General features: G+C 36.3%; 1 protein-coding gene across 2 annotated transcripts in view; it reads right to left on the bottom strand.

The window, feature by feature from the left end:
- Positions 1 to 23285, bottom strand: part of DPYD (dihydropyrimidine dehydrogenase) — an 880709-nt gene that overhangs the window by 385808 nt on the left and 471616 nt on the right. The window lies entirely within an intron of this gene.

Raw genomic sequence — 23285 nt, 5'->3', positions numbered from 1 at the left:
TGAAGATCTTTTTTGTACAGTTCTTCTGTGTATTCTTGACACCTCTTCTTACTATCTTCTGCTTCTATTAGGTCTATACCATTTCTGTCCTTTATTGAGCCCATCTTTGCATGAAATGTTCCCTTGGTATCTCTGATTTTCTTGAAGAGGTCTCTAGTCTTTCCCGTTCTATTGTTTTCCTCTATTTCTTTGCACTGATCACTGAGGAAGGCTTTTTTACTCTCCTTCCTATTCTTTGGAACTCTGCATTCAAATGGGCTTATCTATCCTTTTCTCCTTTGCTTTTTTCACTTCTCTTCTTTTCACAGCTCTTTGTAAGGCCTCCTCAGACAGCCATTTTGCTTTTTTGCATTTCCTGTTCTTGGGGATGGTGTTGCTCCCTGTCTCCTGTACAATGTCATGAACCTCCATTCATAGTTCACCAGGCCCTCTACTCTGTCTATCTTACTTACTTACTTACACATAGATGCTCATGTAACCAAACATGGAGTAACTGAGAGCTGAACAAGTAATCTTAAAAACGTCTTTTATACTAGGACTGGTTCATCTTAGAAAGAAGTTACGATATAGGCATTGATAAAGCCTCATTAAATAGGAGAAAGACAAATTTATTATCATTTAGTGAAGTTAAACTTTCCAATGTCTTTAATCAATCATGATTATCTGTTTCTTATTCCTGTGGTCCCAAATGTTGTAAGATCAAAGTTCTAAGAAACCCTCTCATGTTTTAGATCACACTGGTAATTCTGTATTTCCAATATACCTATGTGCTGAAGACTGCCAACACAAAATGGCCTAGGGTGCATTTAATCTCAATGTTGGGTTGGACAGAACTGACTGAATGGCTACTCTATGTGAGGAGTGTAAGAGAGTGAAAGGAGAAAGAAGAAAAACAAACAACAATAGTGCACTGTGCAATAGAATAATTAGGGAGACAATTTAGAACCTTATCAGGCTTTAAAAAGGATGGCACAGTGGTAAAAGAATCCACCTGGTATAAGAATCCACCTGCCAATGTAGGAGACACAGGAGATGAGGTTTCAATTCCTGGATAAGGAAGATCCCCCAGAGTAGGAAATGGCAACCTGCTCAAGTGTTCTTGCTTGGAAAATTCCATAGACAGTGGAGCCTGGCAGGCTATAGTCCATGGGGTCACAAAGAGTCAGACAAAACTGAGCGACTGAGAAGGTGAGCAAGCTTAAAAAGGGAAATGATGAATGGAAACTAAATATTCTGAATGTATATGTCTAGGAAGGAATTTTACTCATATCCTGTATGGGGCACACCTGGGCCAAATGTCTTTCACCTCCTGAATACCGTCAGACATCTAGAGGATTTGGTTTCTCCCACTACACAAGCATGATGATTCATTTTTTGAATTTAGCCATGTTTGATAGGTAAAGTTCTAGGTCCCAGACTTGTGTAGCCTTTTGTCTTTGTTCTTGCCCCTTTCCAAGGAGTTTATAACTTTGCAAACAGGCCATTGAAAAATAATTTAGTTTGCTCTTTGAATTTTTCATCTATCAAAATAGCTTCACTATATCACAAATATGTAGTAAGATATTATATGGAATGATAGAGCACATGCCTGAAATGCGGTATCTGATAAATATTTATTCACTCATCAATTTACCAACTTTGGAGACTAACTAGAAATTGTGAAAGTTCAGGCAATTCACCTTAACTAGTGCACAGGCTGAAGCTGGGGATGAAACAGGAAATGAGGATATAGGAAGACTGCATAGAGTTGGGTCAGCTTAAAGAGTCGTGGATGACTGTTTTAAAGAGTCTAAACTTCTTCATGCAGGCTTTGAGAATCTTTTGTGTTTTGTCTCCTATTCAAGTTAGTAATACCAATAGCTCACAGCAGCTGTGCATTCACAGAGGTAAGTTTTACAAGAAACAGATGAAGAGCTTTTTCAATGCTGATATCAGATGGATTAGAACCTGATTAATCAACACACAGACTGATTAAATTATTGGGTTCACTGTTCAGATAAGAGGTTTTGGATACACTCTGCCAAACTGTAATTAACTTAGAAATTTCTGCTGGCCTGCTCATAAGATGATCATGTGATATGCTTTGAAGAAATATTTTAGAGCCCAAAACAGCAGCTCTGAAGGTGTAAGCATGAGTCAGTTCTAATAATTGTTAAACATCTTCAAGTATTAGAGCAGAATTCTCACTGAAAATGATAAACATTAAAAAGGCTTTACTTTTTATAGAACTTGTATAAATATCGTGGTCTTACTCTAGAAGCCACTGTAAATGAAATGGCTATTACTTAAGGAAGGGGGCATCCAAAAGAATCAGACAGGAGTTCTCCATTTTTGCATTATAATTGACAAGATATTGAGAGAAAACCCTCACAACATGGGGCATTTAAAAAGACTGGACATGCTATGAAAAAACAAAAGCAAAAGATGCACAACCATCCCTGTGTCAAAGCAAGGAAGTTTCTCAAAGATCAGAAGTGACTACCAAGCAGAGATCCATAAGGCAAACCAGTTGTAGGGTGATGTTTGCCCTCAAGGTGTCTGCCAGTCCCAGGTTGGCCTAGAGCCCAAATTCTAATACTTTAGAAACATTTGAGACAGCTGGCAAAGTCAGGGCCCAAGTATGGTAGTTGGGTGACAAGAAACCTCCACATATAGGCAGGACCAACAAAAAGTGATGCTCTCATCTCATTCTGTGAGTTAAAGAATAACTATAGGACAATGATGGGATGTGTCCATTTGAGTCCTAATTTTGTGTAAGAAAGAAAATGTCTCTCCTAAGAATCAAATTTGGGTGGGCCCCAAACCACAGGTGGAAAATGTGGTTTAAAAGTGGTTCTTGCTCATAGTGCCTTCAGGTAATTAGTGTCAACATCACTCTGGAGAAATTTTTACCTCAGGAATGTGAGTTCACAATAGAATTCTACTAATCAAATGAGGGAGGGCAAAAAGCCTCATAAGTGAAAGTCAGTAGGAATAAAATGCTAAAATGTTAGATCTACCAAAAAAAAAAAAAAAAAGAGCAAATACACAGATATTGAGATTTTCGGATATGGAATCTAAAATTTTACATGTTTGAAAAATAAAAGAGAAGCTTGAATGTATAATCAAAGAATAAGAAATTCAAAGCTCACTATAAAATTTTAAATATCAGAAATACAATTTTTAGAAATAAAAAGCAATAATTGGGAAAAAAAAAAGAATCTTAATAGTTTAGGGTAAATAAGAGACTAGACATGGTTGAAGAGAAGTAGTCAACTTGACGATATATCTGGGAAAATTACCTGAAAGGTAGCACAGACATAGGAGATGAAAGGAAAGAGAAATGAAACATGGGGAATTAAATGAGAAATGTGACTGAAGTTCACAAGAAGATAATTGGAAGAATCAGGAGAGGAAGTATTTCAATAAATATTGTCATAGACTTAATACAATCAGAGAAAGATGTCAATCTTCAGATCTAGGGACACCAACAAACTCAAGGAAAGTCCATTGGATCAATGGAAAAGAATAGAGAGCCCAGAAATAAACCTATACTTATCTGGTCAATTTATCTACAACAAAGAAGGCAAGCATATACAATGGGGAAAAGGTAGTCCCTTCAATAAATGATGTTGCAAAAACTGGACAACTACATGCAAAAGACTGAAACTAGACTTACTATTTTACACCATATACAAAAATAAACTCAAACTGGATTAAAGGCTTAAATATAAGACCTGAAACCATTAAACTTCTAGAAGAAAATATAGGCAGTAAGCTCTTTTACACTGGTATTAGCAATATTTTTGTGCCTGTGTCTCCTCAGTGAAGGGCAACTAAAGCAAAAAATAAATAGGACTACCATGAACTTCCAGATGTTCAAGTTGGTTTTAGAAAAGGCAGAGGAACCAGAGATCAAATTGCCAACATCCGCTGGATCATAGAAAAAGCAAGAGAGTTCCAGAAAAACATCTATTTCTGCCTAGTTGACTAGTTCAAAGCCTTTGACTGTGTGGATCACAATAAACTGTGGAAAATTCTGAAAGAGATGGGCATACAGGACCACCTGACCTGCCTCTTGAGAAACCTGTATGCAGGTCAGGAAGCAACAGTTAGAACTGGACATGGAACAACAGACTGGTTCCAAATTGGAAAAGGAGTACATTAAGGCTGTATATTGTCACCCTGCATATTTAATTTATATGCAGAGTACATCATGAAAAATGCTGGGCTAGAGGAAGCACAAACTGGAATCAAGATTGCCAGGAAAAATATCCATAACCTCAGATATGCAGATGACACCACCCTTATGGCAGAAAGTTAAGAAGAACTAAAGAGCCTCTTGATGAACGTGAAAGAGGAGAGTGAAAAAGCTGACTTAAAGCTCAAATTCCATGTACCACAACTATTGAGCCTGTGCTCCAGAGCCTAGGAGCCACAACTACCGAGCGCAGGTGCTGTAACCTCTGAAGCCCATGTCCTAGAGCCCATGCTCCGCAACAAGAGAAGTCACCACAATAAGTAGTCCGGACACTGCAACTAGAGAGTAGCTCCCAATCGCCACAACTAGAGAAAAGCCACCACAGCAACTAAGACTCAGCACGGCCAAAAATAAATAAATAAATAAAATTATATTTTAAAAAACTTTATTAAGAAATAGGCTGAGGACATGAATAGACATGTTTCCATACAAGATGTACGGATGGCCAACAGACACACATGTAAAGATGTTCAAGATCACTAAACATCAGGGAAATGAAAATCAAAATCACTATGAGATATCATCCCATACCTGTCAGATTGGCTGTTATCAAAAAGACAATAATGACAAATGTTAGTGAAGACGTGGAGAAAAAGGAACCCTCATGCACTATTCGTGGGAATGTAGAATGGCACAACCAAAATGGGAACTTACAAAAAATATGTAAGTTCCTCATAAAATTAAAAACAGAACTATCATGTGACCCAGAAATTTAACTTTTGCGTGTTAACTAAAGAAAAAGAAAACATCAATTCAGAAAGCTATATGCACCCACCCAATGTCCACTGCAGCTTTATTTACATTAGCAAAGATATGGAAGCAGCCTATGTAGTCACTGATGAAGGAATGGATAAAGAAAATATAGCATGTATATACAATGGAATATGTTGTTGTTCAGTAAAGTCATGTCTGACTCTCTGCAACCGCATGAACTGCAGCATGCCAGGCTCCTCTCTTCTTCACTATCTCCCAGAGTTTGCTCAAATTCATGTCCATCGAGTCAGTGATGCGATCTAACCATCTTATCCTCTGCCATTCCCTACTCCTGTTGCCTTCAGTCTTCCCCAGAACCAGTATCTTTTCCAATGAGTTGACTCTTCACATCAGGTGGACAAAGGATTGGAGCTTCAGCTTCAGCATCAGTCCTTCCAATGAATATTCAGGGTTGCTTTCCTTTAGGATTGACTGGTTTGATCTCCCTGCTGTACAAGGACTCTCAAGAGTTTTCTCCAGGACCACAATTCGAAAGCATCAATTCTTCGGCACTCGGCCATGTTTATGGTCCAACTCTCACATCCATACATGACTAATGGAAAAACATATACCTTTGACTTTATGGACTTTTGTCAGCAAAGTGATGTCTCTGCTTTTTAATACACTGTAAAGTCTTGTCATACCTTTTATTTCAAAGAGCAGCTGTCTGTTAATTTTGTGGCTGCAGTCATTGTCTGTAGTGATTTTGAAACCCAATATAATAAAATCTGTCACTGTTTCCAATTTTTCCCCATCTATTGGTGATGCAGTGATAGGACTGGATGCCATGATCTTAGTGTTTTGAACGCTGAATTTCAAGCCAGCTTTTTCACTCTCTTCTTTCACCCTCATCAAGAGGCTTACTGTGATGTTGAACAGTTTGGCTTGGAAACAAACCAAGATCATTCTGTCATTTTTAAGATTGCACCCAAGTACTGCATTTTAGACTCTTTTGTTGACTATGAGGGTGACTCGATTTCTTCTAAGGGATTCTTGCCCACAGTAGTAGGTATAATGGTCATCTGAATTAAATTCCTCCATCCAGTCCATTTTAATTCACTAATTCCTAAGATGTTGATGTTCAATCTTGCCACCTCCTGCTTGACTGTGTCCAATTTACGTTGATTCATGGACCTAACATTCCAGGTTCCTATGCAATATTATTATTTATAATGTTGGACCTTATTTTCAGCACGATACACATCCACAACTGACTGTAATTTCTGCTTTGGCCCAGTCACTTCCTTCTCTCCAGAGCTACTAGTAATTGCCCTTGCTCTTTTTAGTAGCATAGTGGACACCTTCTGACCTAGGGGCTCATCTTCTGGTGTCATATCTTTCTGTCTTTTCACACTGTCCATGGGGTTCTCTCAGCAGGAACACTGGAGTGGTTTGCCATTCCCTCCTCCAGTGGACCACGATTGGTCAGAACTCTTCACTGTGACCCGTCTGTCTTGGGGGGCACTGCAAGGCATTGCTCATAACTTCATTGAGTTACATAAGCCCCTTTGCCACATGATCCATGAAGGGGAATGGAATATTACCCAGACATCAAAAAGAATGAATTCTGCTGTTTCTGTCAAGATGGTTGCACCTAGAAGGTACTATGCTAAATGAAATAAATCACACAGAGAAAGAGAAGCACAATATGGTTTCACTTTTTCATTAAATATAAAAAGCAATAAATCTAACAAAAAAGAAACAGCCTCATAGATACAGAGAATAAACTTGTGGCGCCAGAGATGTGGGGTATGGGGAGATGGGTGAAATAATGGAGGGGGATCAGGTGGTAAAAAATTTAGTTATAATATAAATAAGACACAGATATGTAACATACAGCATAAGGGATATAGTCAATAATACTATAGCAACTCTGTATGGTGACAGACGGTAACAAGATTTATCAAGATGAACATTCCATAATGTATAAAAGTATTGAAGCACTATGTGGTACACCTGAAACTAATATAATATTGTATGTCAATTTTATTCAAAAATAAATAAGTAAATGTAGGTCCTTGTAGCAAAAATAAAGAGATTTAAAAAGAAACCAAAGATTAAAAAGACTACCTACAAGAAAAAGCAGATTGATAGTGAACTTCTTAGCAGTGCCAGTGGAAGTCAGAAGAGAGTAAACTATTTTCTTTAAAGAAGAAATGTTGACTGAGAATAACTGCATACCTTCAAAATTGTAACTCAAGAATGAGAGTAAAATAAAGATGTTTTCAAATTAAAAAAATGATTAGCAAATGAATGAACTAATGTGACTTCAACTGCAATAAATGTGAAAAACTAAAGATTGAACACTAAGAAGTGAAAACCAAGTTGCCTAAAATATAAACTGTCTGATTATCTTTACATAAAATATGAATACAGGCAAAACTAAACAACACACTATTTAGGGAGGCATACGTGGCAAAACATAAACAAAAGCAAGAAAATGATTATCACAGAATTCAATTCATTACCTCTAGAGGGAAGGATGGGACTTCCCTGGTGGCTTAGATGGTAAAGAATCTGCCTGCAATGCAGGAGACCCAGTCCCAAAATTGGGAAGATCCTCTGGAGAAGGGAATGGCAACCCACTCCAGTATTCTTGCTTGTAGAACTCCATGGACTGAGGAGCTACAGTCTGCGGGGTCACAGAGACTGGACACGCCTGAGTGACTAATACTTTCACTTTCACTTTTCAGAGGGAAGGACACAACTGAGGAGGGGTACACAGACTCAAAGGTGCAGCCATGTCCTGCTCTGCATCTTAACTTGTGAAATGAAAGATTTTCATTTTATTATTTCTTAAACTATATATCTAAATTAGGCATACCTTTTGGTATATTTTATGGTTTTAAAAAGAGTAAACAAAAGAAAGCATCATGTATCAAGCAGGAAACAAAGGATAGCATGCAGACCTGATGGTGGAAGTTGTGTTGGCTTCTTTTATTATAGAGCACAGATTTACATTCTAGTGTAAGCCATCTAAGACTCTGAGATTAGTGTCCTCTCCCTCAACCTTAACCACCTCTGTTGATATGGCCCTGAATGATGTTTTAGAGAACACTGATTCTACTGTTCTCTAACAAAATGGTGACATTGTATGACATGATTCTTCCCATCATTTTCAGTCATCACTGATTAGGACAACAAAAAGTCATTTATCTATAAAACTAAAACACATTCAACATGCAAATATTTCTATCTGAACATTTTCAACTCATGATGCAAATTTATGATTTGGGGGTGATGTCAAACTCATATTAAAATCACTTTAGGACTTCCCTGGTAGCTCAGTGGTAAAGAATCCACCTGCCGGTGTGGGAGACACTGCTTCAATACCTGGTCCAAGAAGATCCAACACAGTGTGGAGCAAGTAAGCCCATGTGTCACAACTATTAAGCCTGTGCTCTAGAGCCCAGGAATCGCAATGACTGAGACCAACTGCTGCAACTAGGGAAACCTGCATACCCTAGAGTCCGTGCTCCACAATGAAAGAAGCCACCGCAAAGAAAAGCCTGAGCAGCGCAGCGAGAAAGCAGACTCCGCTCTCTGCAACCAGAGAAAAGACTGCACAGCGGTGAAGACCCAGCACAGCCGTAAATAAATAAAGTGAATTATTAGGAAAAAACACTCTAGGTTACATACACACATGCTTTGGCTATCTTAGGGAATCCTCCCCACCAATATTCTACTGACTAAAATAAGAAGACACAGTATGGGAGAGAAAAAAGAAGTTTATTACTGCCAAGAATTTGTGAAACCAATCAGCTAATCAAAAATCATTTCACCTGAGCAAATACACAAAATCAGACTTCCCTAAATGTAAGTTAAGCAGCCATGAGATTTAATAATTGAAATAATAAAGTTTAAAGTCTATTTTCTCATAATTGTAACACCCCTCCTCAATAACATTTTTTCATATATTAGGCCATAAAGATGGTTGTATTATAATTACAAAATGCCATTTAAAAAATGTATTATGTCCTACAGCACTTAGCCTTGACAAACAATTACTGGATATCACATTCAACTGAATACAAAAAGCAATCTTTATCACAGGTTAAAATTAGCCATGGAACAATAAAAGCTTTCAAAGCTATTCTAAACTCTGAACTGCTTTGCAGCAGTCTCATTTGAGGAAATGCAAACAAGAAAACTGAAGGACATTTGAAAAACTTCCTGTCTGTGTCTTCTAGTTTTTCAAGTTTTTTTTTTTTTTTCAGTTTCATAAGAGAGAATCTTGTTGCGTTTATACTCTTAGAAGATGATCAATACAGCTTTATAGGGGAAGACTTTACAAATCAGAATCAAAATAAAAGAAGAAAAACCAAGCAAAGAAACAGAATTCTGAACTTCAGAATGTGATCACTTTTTAGGCATTATTGTAAAAAGAAAAATTGAATGGCAAAATCTTTGCTTTTATCGGGTTCAGGACATGCTAACCCAAAATATGGCACCTTGGCATGTTAAATGACTTAAGCTGAAGAAAGCATTTAAAATGGCAGAAGCAGAAAGGTCATATGGCCCTCTTTCCCCTCACCCTCCTCCCCTGAAACACGTTATACAACTCTCCTGTAAAAAGTACTTTCCTCTGCCTGGAGTACATTCTTATCACCAGAGATGGGGAATGGGAGGGCCAAGAAAGCTGTACATGCAAACCTTGTTCAACTCATCCTTATCTTCCTAGATACTCCTTCACCTCTTTGTTTTGTCCATTCTTCAAAAATACAGTGTTTCTTTGTCTGAAAGGTATTAATGCTTCCTGCTCTGGTCACTTCTTTGAGTCTTCATTCTCTTTTGAAGGATTCCATGTATACGTAAAAACGCAACCAAATGTGGATGCTTTTCTCCTCTTTAATCTGTCTCGTCAGTTTAATTTTCAGAACCCAGCCTGGAGCCCTATGAGGTTCCAGGAAAACTTTTTCTTCCCCTACAAATGGATTTGTCAGTTAGTTCAATTATTCTGTGATAATATACTTTCTTGTTTACTTATCCTTCAGAAGAAAGCATGAAATGGAGAATTTCACCACTTAAATTATTTAATGAATTACTTTAGTTATAATAGTTACTAATTCTGAAAATGGTATAATCAAAATCATAATAAAACAGTGGTGGGCAGATGAGAATGCTAGATGTAACCATAAAATAAACATTCTTACATGCTGACCTAAAAATCAACTAATTTCTGGTAGAGATGTTATAATCAAAATCTTCTAATCACTTTGATTAAAATACTAATTTGAGACTCTACCACTAGCTTGCTGAGGTAGTGTTAGAGATCATTGGATGGTTAGAAGGAACAATCCAATGATCAGTTTTTCTTTGGACAGTAATCACAATCTGACTTTAAGTATATTCAAAATTAATTAAATGACAATCATAATGATAATGAATATATTTTAAGTAGCAATGAATTTAGTCACTTAAATGCTTGTCCAGAAGCCAAGATTGGTAAAAGCCCCTCCAAATGATAGCTCATATTTAAATGGTGGTCTACAATATCATCTGTACTTTCACATATACAATAAAATTTAATGTACTTAAACATCCTCTGAAACATTTTTCCAAAGCTGCTTGCTAGAATATTTGGGTATGATGGGAAGTTCTGTGGCTAGACTATCTTGGGATAACATCAAGTGACACCTCTTCTCGGTGATTCACAATACACTCTGACCATAGAAAGGTCTTAAGATACCCAGTACTAAACCTATCTGTCAACCTTTCTAGAATTCATTATCTCACAAACCCATCAGACTCTGAAACTTTTTCTCATATATTGCCAAATAATATCCTGTATGCCTTTAATATTTTATAGAAAATAGGATATGGCATACAAATAGGGCAGTGGTCTTTAAAATTTTTTATCTCATACCCATCATTATGAGCACACATTTGACCATTCATCTCCAAATAAATCATTTACAAAAACAAAATATTCTCATGCTTTCTTACTATATCTCAAGGCTCTAGAGACCTTTGAACTCACAATGGACAGGAGGGCACTGAAAAAAGATCTCTCTGGAGTACAAAAAGAAGAGAAATCCGTCCAGAGAGAAAGCTTAAAATCTTACAAAGGACAGGAAGATTGTCTAGAGCAGAGGTCAATAAACTTCTATTGTAAAAAGTCAGGTAATACATAGTTTAGGCTTTGCAGGCAATACTATCCCTGTCACAACTACTCAGTTCTGCCATTGTCACATGAAAGCAGTCATAGACAAAATATAATGACAGAGCAATCTGTGTTCCAATGAAAATGTATTTACGGACACTAAAATTTGAATTTCGTGCTAAGTACAGGCCAACTATTTATTTCTTACTGCTACTTACATAAATTTCATGTAATTTTCACAAGTTACACATGTTATTTTTCCTTTGTTTTCCCCTCAAACATTTAAAAATGTAAAAATCATTCTCAGTTTACAGGCTGTATAAAAACAGACTGATCAGATTTAGCCAGTCAGCCACTGTACCCAGACCCTTTGTTGAAAGTGTAAAGGGGCAGATTAAAGAACAAACAAAGGATGACTACAGAGGATGCGGGAAAGCACCATTCTGATTTTCCTGCAAAACTTTAAAGAGCAAAATGCAAATAATTAGTTAAAGATGATCCTGTTTCTTAAGGTTCAGAAAGGCTTAAGACATATAAGCTGTTTGACAGTAAGCAACAATACAAAGTACAGCTGGTCAATATAAAACAATCGATTCCAAAACATAAATGTATAGAGAAATACTGTCCAAAATAGTTTTTTAAATGATGACAGTTTTGACAAGTTTTCAGGAAAGTCCAAGATCAGTCAGAGCTGGATCCACGGTCCGTACGGCTCTCTGTGGACAGTCAGCACTGATGTTTATTAGCTGGAATTGTCCTTGCAAAAATGATGTAAAGGAATTGCCTTTTAATATATCAACCTCATTAGGAACAAAATGCTGTGCTAACATCTGTAATGTTTCATAGCACTACATATAATTATTTTCACGTTTAGGTGAGGGTTACATAAACATCATAGATCTCCAGAAGCCTTTTATCTGATAATGTAAATGTAATAAAAACCCATGGTTCTGATTACCAAAGGCTAAAGAATGAGTAATTTATACACTGCAGGCCTACAGATGTACAATTTGTGTGATAAAATAGCCCTAAGGGGAAGCTCCGATTGCAAAGACAAAGGACACAAATAAAATGCCATTATTTCCTCACAAACTTTTTTGGTTGTGGTTGGTTTTTTAAAAATAGTATTTTTATTGCTAATTTTCTGGTAGCAAAAATAAAACAGTACTTACAGGCAGCACTGCTTAATACTTTACAAATAAGAGCATGTTGAAATTCATTCATTAGCATATTGATAAGTTTCTGTTTCTATAACAAAGCTAAGCTATACTAACGGTTCACAACTTAGATTGTAGATACTAACCACAGCACCATATAATGATCCTATAATTGGATTGCAATGTCTTGGATCAATTTTGTAATAGGGTAATTTCAAAATAATCTTATTTCTTTTTGAAATGGTTACAAATCTAATATAGAGAGAAATGTGGAAGATCCCAAGTACCTAAATCACAGCAAGTAAGGTATCTGAATGTTCCCTTAGATAAAATGGAGGAAATGAACTAGGGAAAAAAAAACTTAAATAATTGCTTATTCACATGAAAAAAGGATTTCTAATATTAAACAAAAGGGCTCCAAGTCATGTTTGTCATTTTTATAAATAACTGATAGACATATAAAGACCTGATAGAAATACAGAGATTGTGTTTATTAAATGTGCTGATTGGATTGAGGGGATTAGAAGAAAGTGCTTCAAAGGTGAGGTGTAAGAGATCAGATTAAGAGACACAGGTCCATACTGATTATATTAATCCTACTGTACCCATTTTCAAAGACTTTTTTTTTTTAATATCAGGAAGCAGTATGCTGTATTGGTTAAAAAAATAAAGTCAAATTACCTGAGTTCACACCCCAATTCTCTCATCATACTAACTGTGGCACCTAGACAAGCTACAACCTCCTTCCACTTCACTTTCCTCACTGGTAACATGAAGACAGAAATAAAAATTTAAAAAGGTATCTTGGTAAAAAAAAAACCTTATTTTGGATAAGGTAAAACAAGGTACATGTAGAGCTTAGAATAGTATGTGATAGAGCATAAATATTTATTATAGTTCAATGGTCTTTTGTGCATTAACATGCTTTACCCTTTCTATAGTTTCAATATATCTGATTTAATATTGATGTCTATCTTCTTTTGGTGAATTGATACTGTGTATTAGGGATGTTGTGCATGAAGAACTCTGATCTTTAGGAGGGCTTCTGCTAATTTACTGAAGCTGCATGTGTTAGCTGACACAACTGGACCTACAAAAGGATTTTAAGATTTCTGAACAAGTTTCCTGATAACATGCCACACTGCTTATTCTAGTAAAGGGAAAGAATTTAAGCTAGAGACAGTGAGTGCTACAATGGAGAAAAGATCTAGGCCGTACATATCCTTTTAGGAAAACTTTGTACAAAGCTTGAGGTACCCACTTCATTGATGCAAATCTGTATAGTGAGATCAATAAAGTTTCCCCAATAGTTACAAATAACACTGTCTCTACTTTCAATATGTTTTAAGGGAGATCACAAAGACTAACGTGGATGGTCCCAAGACAGAACAAAAAGAAAAGAAAAAACACTAGAGTCGGAAAGGGAGACCAGTATGTTGGACACAGAGTCAAATCCCAAAGAGATGCTGATGGGCCAGAATGATAGATTTAATTTATTAAAATGGCATGTGATGAGTAATTGTATTTTGGATCTAACACTCCAAATGTACAAGTGCAAGATAGAATGGGAACAGTTGATCAACTGAAAATAATAAAATATCATGGTGCTTTTATTTCAGTACGGCTGTAAAAAAAAGGAGGATATACACAGAAAACAGTGAATATATTAATAGTAAATTTGTATTAGAAAAGGGATGTGATTGTCCCCCTCTTTTTATAGCTGTTAAGAGTACTGCTACTAATTTGGGATAACAGAACACATTCATTAAAAATCAATAAACATGGTTAAGAGACTTAAAATGATATCATATGAGGAATAGTTAAAAGAAGTATCTTATATGAGGTAAATGATATATAAAAGCTGTGATCATTTATATGAGAGACAGTCATACACAGGAAGTTTAAACTATTTTTCAAATCATCTTAAGAAGGAATAACTTGCTCAATAACTAGGAACTATTAAAAATGATTTCAACTATACTTTTAATATCCAAAGCTATTTAAAGAAGCAATACTTTCTCTGTAGAGCGTTCCTCTTAGAAGTGTTCCTATTTTTCCACATCTTCACCAACAGTTGTTTCATGGTTTTTGTCTTTTTGCTTGTTTTTTTAAGGCAACCTAACAAGATTGAGGTAATATCTACTTGTGAGTTTAGGTCCAAATCTCCCTGATTATTAGTTATGGGTATAGAATTTATCTTATGCAAATGAGTTTTAGAGATCTGCCTTACAAAAATGTACCTATAGTTATAACAATATGGTATTATGCACTTTAGAATATGTTGAGGATAAACCTCATATTAAGTGTTCCTATCAAAAAATAAAAATCCACGAAAAACACAAGGATATTTCTACAGATGATGAATATGCTAAGTTTCTTGGCAGGTAAGGTGGTCTGGTATTCCCATCTCTTGTAGAATTTTCCATAGTTTATTGTGATACACACAAAGGCTTTAGTGTAGTCAATGAAGCAGAAGTAGATGTTTGTTGGAATTCTCTTGCTTTTTCAATGATCCAGCGGATGTTGGCAATTTGATCTCTGGTTCCCCTGCCATTTCTAAATCCAGCTTGAACATCTTAAGTTCAGGGTTCACATACTGTTGAAGCCTAGCTTGGAGAATTTTGATCATTACTTTGCTAGCATGTGAGATGAGTGTAATTGTGCAGTAGTTTGGACATTCTTTGGCAATGCCTTTCGTTGGGACTGGAATGAAAACTGATCTTTTCCATTCAGGTGGACAATGCTGAGTTTTCCAAATTTGCTGGCATGTTGACTACAGCACTTTCACAGCATCATCTTTTAGTATTTTAAACAGCTGAGCTGGAATTTCATCACCTCCACTAGCTTTGTTTGTAGTGATGTTTCCTAAGGCCCACTTCACTTTGTACTCCAGGATGTCTGGCTCTAGGTGAGTGATCACATCATCGTGGTTATCTGGGTCATTAAGAACTTTTTTTGTGTAGGTCTTCTGTGTATTCTAATCTCCTTTTCAGGAATACAGAATATAATGTTTCATGGTGGTATATAATGTAGAAAATGCATCAGTTTGGTTCAGTTCAGTCACTTAGTCGTGTCTGACTCTTTGCAACCCCATGAATCATAGCACGCCAGGCCTCCCTGTCCAACACCAACTCCCAGAGTTTACTCAAACTCATGTCCATCAAGTCGGTGATGCCATCCAGCCATCTCATCCTCTGTCGTCCCCTTCTCCTCCTGCCCTCAATCCCTCCTACCATCAGGGTCTTTTCTAATGAGTCTAATCTTCACGTGAGATGGCCAAAGTATGGTAGTTTCAGCTGCAGCATCAGTCCTTCCAATGAACACCCAGGACTGATCTCCTTTAGGATGGACTGGTTGGATCTCCTTGCAGTCCAAGGGACTCTCAAGAGTTTTCTCCAACACCACAGTTCAAAAGCATCAACTCTTCGGCACTCAGCTTTCTTCACAGTTCAATCTCACATCCATACATGATCACTGGAAAAACCATAGCCTTGACTAGACGAACCTTTGTTGGCAAAGTAATGTCTCTGCTTTTTAATATGCTATTTAGGTTGGTCATAACTTTCCTTCCAAGGGGTCAGCGTCTTTTAATTTCATGGCTGCAATCACCGTCTGCAGTGATTTTGGAGCCCAAAAAAATAAAGTCTGCCCTGCCACTGCTTCCACTGTTTCCCCATCCATTTCCCATGAAGTGATGGGACCAGGTGCCATGATCTTAGTTTTCTGAATGAAAATGCATACAGATATGTAATTTTGTCATTTTGAACATCTTTCCTAAATTTTTATTTAGCCTGTATGAAACATATGATTATAACAAATATTGGACATCACTTTTTTTCCTACAGAACTCAGTAAGTTGTGAATAAAATGAATTTAAATATAAATTCCTTTGACTTCTGAAATTATAAAAAAAATAATTCCAAATTCTACCTATAAAAATAAAGCAGTGATAATAGCTAAAGAAGTGTAAAAAATAAGAAAAGTGCAATAATATATATTCATAAAATTAACATAAGAATAAAAATCAGTAATTTTATCAGCATGGTTTTGTCACAAGAGGAAATCGAACAATGGAGCAAAATAGAAAGCCAGTGTATGTCGGCATGTTTGTGAATATGGTGGATAGTTAGACTATAATGTTCAATTTAAGGGAAATATTTATGAAATAGTCATCAATTGTACTAGAACAATTGATACATCATTTAGAGAAAAAAATAAAATAAAAATGGGCTTGCTAGGTGACTCGGTGGTAAAGAGATCACCTGTCAATGCAGGAGACAAAGGAGATGCAAGTTCTATCCCTGGGTTGGGAAGATCCCATAGAAGAGGAAATGGCAACCGACTCCAGTATTCTTGCCAGGAAAATTCCCTGGACAGAGCATGCTGGTGGACTACGGTCTACACAGTCGCAAAGAGTCAGACACAACAGAGCATGCGTGCACCTATGCATAAGCTAAAAATAACGATGACTGCCTATACACCAGAAAAGATATTAAATTTTATAAAGTAAAATAAGTAAATGAACTAGAGGAAATAGAAGAAATATATGTTAATATGAGTCTCAATCTTACACGTTGGTAAATTTTCTAAGTACAACAACAATGAAAGCAAACAAATAGGACAATCTAGATAATAAAAATTTAAAATATACTTCCATACCATATAATTATAAAAATATAAATGAAAACCTGGGATAATATTTGCAGCATGGCTAACTTGGATTAAAACTCTTGCTCAACTGGAAGGGAAGGATTAATAGCTGAGTTGTGTCTTCTCTTCTAGCTCCAGTATCAGCAAAATTTTTCTGTAAAGAGCTATTTAGTTAATATCTCAGTCTTTGTGATTCAATCAGTCTTGTCCTAACTATTCTGCAATTGTACCATGAAAGATACCACAGATAAAATAAACTAATGGGTGTGTCTGTGCTCCAATAAGACTTTACTTACAAAACTAAGCAGGGGGCCAGATTTGGCCCAGGGGCCTGACTTTGCTGACCTTTGCTCTAGCTTCTGCTGCTGCTGCTGCTAAGTTGCTTCAGTTGTATCCAATTCTGTGCAACCCCAAAGAAGGCAGCCCACCAGGCTCCGCTGTCCCTGGGATTCACCAGGCAAGAATAATTGGAATGGGTTGCCATCTCCTTCTCCAATGCATGAAAGTGAAAAGTGAAAGTGAAGTTGCTCAGTCGTGTCCGACTCTTAGCGACCCCATGGACTGCAGTCTACCAGGCTCCTCCGTCCATGGGATTTTCCAGGCAAGAGTACTGGAGCGGGTTGCCATTTCCTTCTCCAGGGGATCTTCCTGACTCAGGGATGGAACCGGGATCTCCCACATTGTAGGCAGACGCTTTACCTAGCAAGGTAAAAAAGACTAACTGGATCCCAAAGAGGTGACGGTTGCTCTGAACTGAGAGTCCTCACCCAGGTAGCCTCTCCTCTAGTAACCATGCGAATCCACAGCACAGAATGATATGTGGACGTTGGAAACTGTGCCAGAGATTCGTGTCACTTCCACTCTGCCGCCACTCTGGATGCTGAACAGACCTGCCCCAGGTCTTCTTCAAAGCTCAGTAAACCTGATTCTGAGTTTCTGAGCTAGACTACTAATCCAAATCCAAAGACAACGGCTGCTGATAAGAATAACCATAAGTGCAATTATAAAAAGTTTTAAATCAGTAAGAAAAAGATGAGACTTCTAAGAGAAAAATGGCCAATAAATGTGAACAAGCAGCTGGTAAAATAAAAATTCATATGAAAAATGAAAAGAGCAACACTAAAGAAGTTTACCTCATTAGTAATCAAAGAAGTTTAAAAGATACCCCATTATATGCCCATCAAAACAGAATTTATTTTATGATAAAACTTGGTGAATATTGGTGAAACTTGAGGGAATAGGAAACTTCATGGGCTATTACTAGAGTTTACACTGGAAAACTTGAAGGAATTTAGCAACAGAAGTGCAATAAAATGTACTTTTTGAACAACAGGCTCACTGCTGAGATTTTATTTCAAATGTAAGTCATACAAAATATAAATTTATATGTATACATATAGTATGTATAGCATTATTTGTAACAGCAAACAAACTAAACACAGCTTTAAATGTCAAATAGTAAATTATTAACCTTAAAATTTAGTGAAACCAAATTCATCAGGCATTGTTCACTACCTATCTAATGTTCACTTCTACTTTTGTTCTTACTCACAGATTCCAGATATCATTTAGGGAACAATGTGCCCAGTTTAAGACTTGCCTCCCGATATTCTCTTACACCTAGGGGAAGCCATTTGATATAGATCTGGCCAGTGAAAAGTAATCTGAGAATTTCTGAAAAAGCTTTGCTTCCTGATATAGACATTGCACTTCCCTGCTTTTCCTTTATTTCTGTCTAAAAAACATATTTCTCAAGAGCATCATTTAAATTCTAGAAAGCAAGAAGAAATGCCTCAAATTTTTGAAGAGGCATAACTTTTAAGCTAGAAATCTTAAATCAGGGAGAATTCTAAAAATGTTCCTGCTATACATCCTTTCTGAGGAGCTTTCTGGAGGACTGGTTTTAGGAAAATAAGAGATCTAACTAAGAAAGGAAGAAATGGGATTCAGGAAACATGCAGAGCAGCATAAAGTAATTTGAAGATTCAGAAATAAGAGTCTAGATTAGAACAGAAGTGGGTGGTCTCCATAAGTCAGAACAAGCTGACTGAATCTTTGGAACTTTTTGTGGAAAAATTGCTTATGCATATCTAAGAAATCAGGTAAAATACACACGAAAAAGAAGGAAAGTTATATATATTAAAAAAACTTGTTTAAAAGGTGCAATTATTAAATCTATGTAAAACAAACATTTGTAAGTCAAAGGGAACAATCATTGCACACAACTTGAGTCAACAATGAACAATATTTACACAGACAAAGTAAGGTAAACATTAATAATTGAGAATAAAATTCTTAGAAACTGTAATAGCAAGCCAATAGGAAATGTCTAACTGAAAAATGCAATGTAAGTACATTATTTAGAATCACAGTGTTTTAAAAATCTCCAAAAAAAAGGTAAGAATTGAAAGAATTGCTTTGCGATAGCAGGAAAAGAAAGTGCTAAAAAGTGGGGCAGGGTACAGTAGAATTTCGTAGAAATATTTTTAGTTTTATTTGAGGTTTAACTCTGGGTACATACAAACTTTTGTTTTAAAATAGTTATAGAAAGTAGGCTTAAATGTGGTATACAACGTACTACATTAAAGACTACCCCTCAATTGTTAGAGACAAATGACTCAACAGAAAAGAAGTCAATATTTGTCCTTATTCTTTATTAAAGTTTTGCAGGAGGAAGGAAAAAACAAAAAAGCATAGTTAAAGGATGTGCACAGTCATTTCACAGAGGAAGGAGAGCAAATAAAGATAACAGTATAAAAAGATGTTCAACTCTGCCAGTCCTCAGGAAAAAGCACGGGAACCAGGAGACGTCATTTTTCAACCATAGGATTTTTACAACACAGTGTGTGAAAATGAATAAAGAAAACCTCTTTTTAAATGAAGTGGACAAGCCCTGAAGTGGGATCTCTCTTGCACCACCACTCTCAAGATTTTTTCCTTGCCCACCAATAGCCCAACCGAAACAATAGTGAAGCTCAATCAATAAGAATCTGCCACTATGCTGAACTCTTGTTTTCCTCCAAGGAATTTTCAAACAGCCCTTCCCAACCCCATACTTTCCAAAAGAATGTTCCTCTACTTTGTTCTTCAGATATACCTGTGGTTCAGTCATACTTGGCATGTCCTAAATTGCAATTCCTCTGCTATTCTCAAATAAACATGCTTTTTGGGCTAAGCTGCTTTCCTTTATGTTTTAAAGACTGAAAGTAAAAAAAAAAAATGGAAACATTGATATAACATTCAGTGGTAGACTTCATGGTGAATATAGATACTCTTACATTACTGGCTGTGTGAACTGCTAGGACATTTTTGAAAATTTAACCTTCAGTGTTTCTCAAAATTAAATAATACAGATGCTTTTGAATCAACATTCCCCTTTAGGAATCCAGTTTAGAGAAATAATAGTCCAGGACACGAAATGTGAACATTACATAATGACAAAAATTTATAAAATCCAAATGTCCACCAAGAAAAATATAGTTGAATAAATCATGCTACGTCCAATCCATACAATGAGAATTAGGATGCCATTTTTTAAAAATGAGTGAATAATACCAATGAGGTACTTAGTACCTCATTGTACTAAGGCAGACAGCAAAAAGATAAATAAAACCACATGCATTAATATAACTATCTTGTTAGAACCTTAAAATCTTGATAAAGTTAAAGCTATTTTTTAAGTAAAAAAGCCATGGTTCCTTTGACTATTTCATTTAACTAATTGATACCTACATTGGCACATATTTTTATTCAACAAATATTTTAAATTACTAGTTCCTCTTAGAAAATTCTGTGAACTCCACTTTCTCCCTCTCTCTTTGTATATGCATGATCATTTACACACATAGATTCATCTAAAAACACACACACATACACATTCCTAGAGAAAGAAAGTACTGATAGTGGATTATAAATCACTACTGCATAAAAGTATTTTTTTCCATATTGCTTCTATTAAAGCCAGTGCATTACCTTCTCCTCTTGGGGGGGTGGTGACAGGGGTGAGGGGAGAAGGAAAAGTGTATCACATTGAAAGTTATGACAGTGATACTAGATGTCAACTTGACAACAATTGAAGAAGATAGCACTGTTGCTGAGATAATGGTCTAGGGATACATGTATATAATCTAAATATAAAGACTTACTGTCATTCAGTGAACTATATAGTTACTTAATATGTGGATGTATCCAGTTCTTCCCATTGCACTGAACTGTCTTATTCCTCCTTTAAAGTGGTATTATCCACCTGAAAACATATTCAATTACACTTTCCACTAAGGATGAACTGTTAAAAATCAATGCACACATCATAGACACCTATATTTTTCCTTCCCCATTAGAGTTTAAGATTGCTACAATTCTATAAGTATTGACTGACATCATTAGGTTATTTATGGTGAAGAACTTGAGGCAAAGATAGTTTCCACGTGAGTACTCTAATAGAAAATATATACTTAAATTCCACTGTTTTTTTTTTTTTTTCCCACTCAGGTGAAGGCTGAACCAAATTCAGGCATACATGAGTAAAACTGGTTTGGATAAATGAAGGATATGGGCAGGCCAGTTTCATTAGTGATAATAAGAAAGAATATTTAATATTTTATTGGGAATCAAAGATAGCAAATTTAGTTCTCTTACTAGGAGTAGTTACTAAGTCTGCATTTATAGGTACTGAGAATAGGCCAGTCATCTTTGTGCAAAAGAAGTCCTCCACCTGCCTCTGCTTTCATCTGTAATTTCCCATTATGGAAGCTAAGATTTTAGTTCTTTTTATATTACCTCTCATGTAAATCCATCCTCCTCCAACCTCCCAACATAACACATTTTCAGTTAAATCTCCAATCTATATTTTTATGTTTGTAGTCAGGTAAAGATTGGGCAAAAGAGAGGATGGGGGAAAGAACACAAATACAAGCTTGACTTCTTTGACTATATCTTGCATACATTTGTCTCTGGACCATATTTTGTATAATTGAATACCAGCTAGAGGAATAACCACACAGAGAGGTGCTATACAATACAGCTACTTTAAAACACTGTGATTTGTGTATCTCCAGTGGGATAAACATAATGTAAAGCAAAACAAAATAAAATATATGTCAACATTTTTTCAGTATTAAATTTGTTGGGATAATGGTTTTGCTGTGTATAGTACAGGAGAAAGAAAGTATAAATGTAACATTGACAATGTTGACTAAAAATCATGCAGTTTGAAAGTGCATTGGAAATAATTTGTATTATTATTTATTTTATTCTAAAACAGTTAATATTCAGATGGCTGCCTTTTTAAAGCCTAGAAGCAATGACCAACCTAGCATCAGTGGGTGGCCCTAAGATCCAGATTATGGTCTCTAAATACTACTTTTTAATTAAAATTGCTTAGAGAAATGACTAATTCTATTTCAAGGCAGAAAGCAAGCAAAGTGAGCCTAAAATGTTTTATTCTATCAAAAAGCAAGGAAGCTGTCAAAAAATACAAAAGCATTACCAGAGTCATGTGAAAACATAAATAAGTGGAAAAATGAAAGCATTTATCTTGCTTATCCTATATGAACTCTAGCTCCAGGGTCATCAAATAATTCACAGTAGGAAATTACTCTTTATAAAATTCTAGTTAATATCTGAAGAAGGTAAGATAGAAATACAGTATCATGTTTATGCAATGCCAAATTAATAGACCCATAACCAATAGAGTAATATGAATAACAAAATTTGTTTTCTAGGTCAGGGTACTACTAAGACACTAGAGAAAACATGTAACCTGGGGCTCCTTGGGGTTTATAACCTCTTGAGACGACCAATAGCTACTTACAAGCATCATCGATACAGAAAAGTGGCTATTTTTATACCCTGAGAGATAGGTATAGATAGCTATTAGACATTCTTGCCAAAACAACACCACAAACTATCAATTCTCTAGATCTAACCATATATTGTGGCTCAGAGGGTAAAGGCGTCTGCCTACATTGTGGGAGACCTGGGTTCTGATCCCTGGGTCGGGAAGATCCCCTGGAGTGTAGGAAATGGCAACGGGACTCCACTACTCTTGCCTTGAAAATTCCATGGGCAGAGGAGCCTGGTAGGCTAAAGTCCATGGGGTCGCAAAGAGTCGGACACGATTGAACAACTGCACTTTCACTTTCTTGGGGCTTCCCTGGTGGCTCAGACGGTAAAGCGTCTGCCTGCAGTGCGGGACACCCAGGTTCAATCCCTGGGTTGGGAAGATCCCCTGGAGAAGGAAATGGCACCCCACTCCAGTACTCTTTCCTGGAAAATTCCATGGACTGAGGAGCCTGGTGGGCTAGAGTCCATGGGGTTGCTCAAACACGACTGAGCAACTTCACTTTCAATGTATATTACATACATTACATTTTATCTAAGA

Source organism: Cervus elaphus, chromosome 20 (genome assembly GCF_910594005.1).
Source record: "Cervus elaphus chromosome 20, mCerEla1.1, whole genome shotgun sequence".
In the NCBI taxonomy this organism is placed as follows: Eukaryota; Metazoa; Chordata; class Mammalia; order Artiodactyla; family Cervidae; genus Cervus; species Cervus elaphus.
The sequence above is the reverse complement of the archived record's forward strand: the minus strand, read 5'-3'. Positions and strand labels throughout refer to the sequence as shown.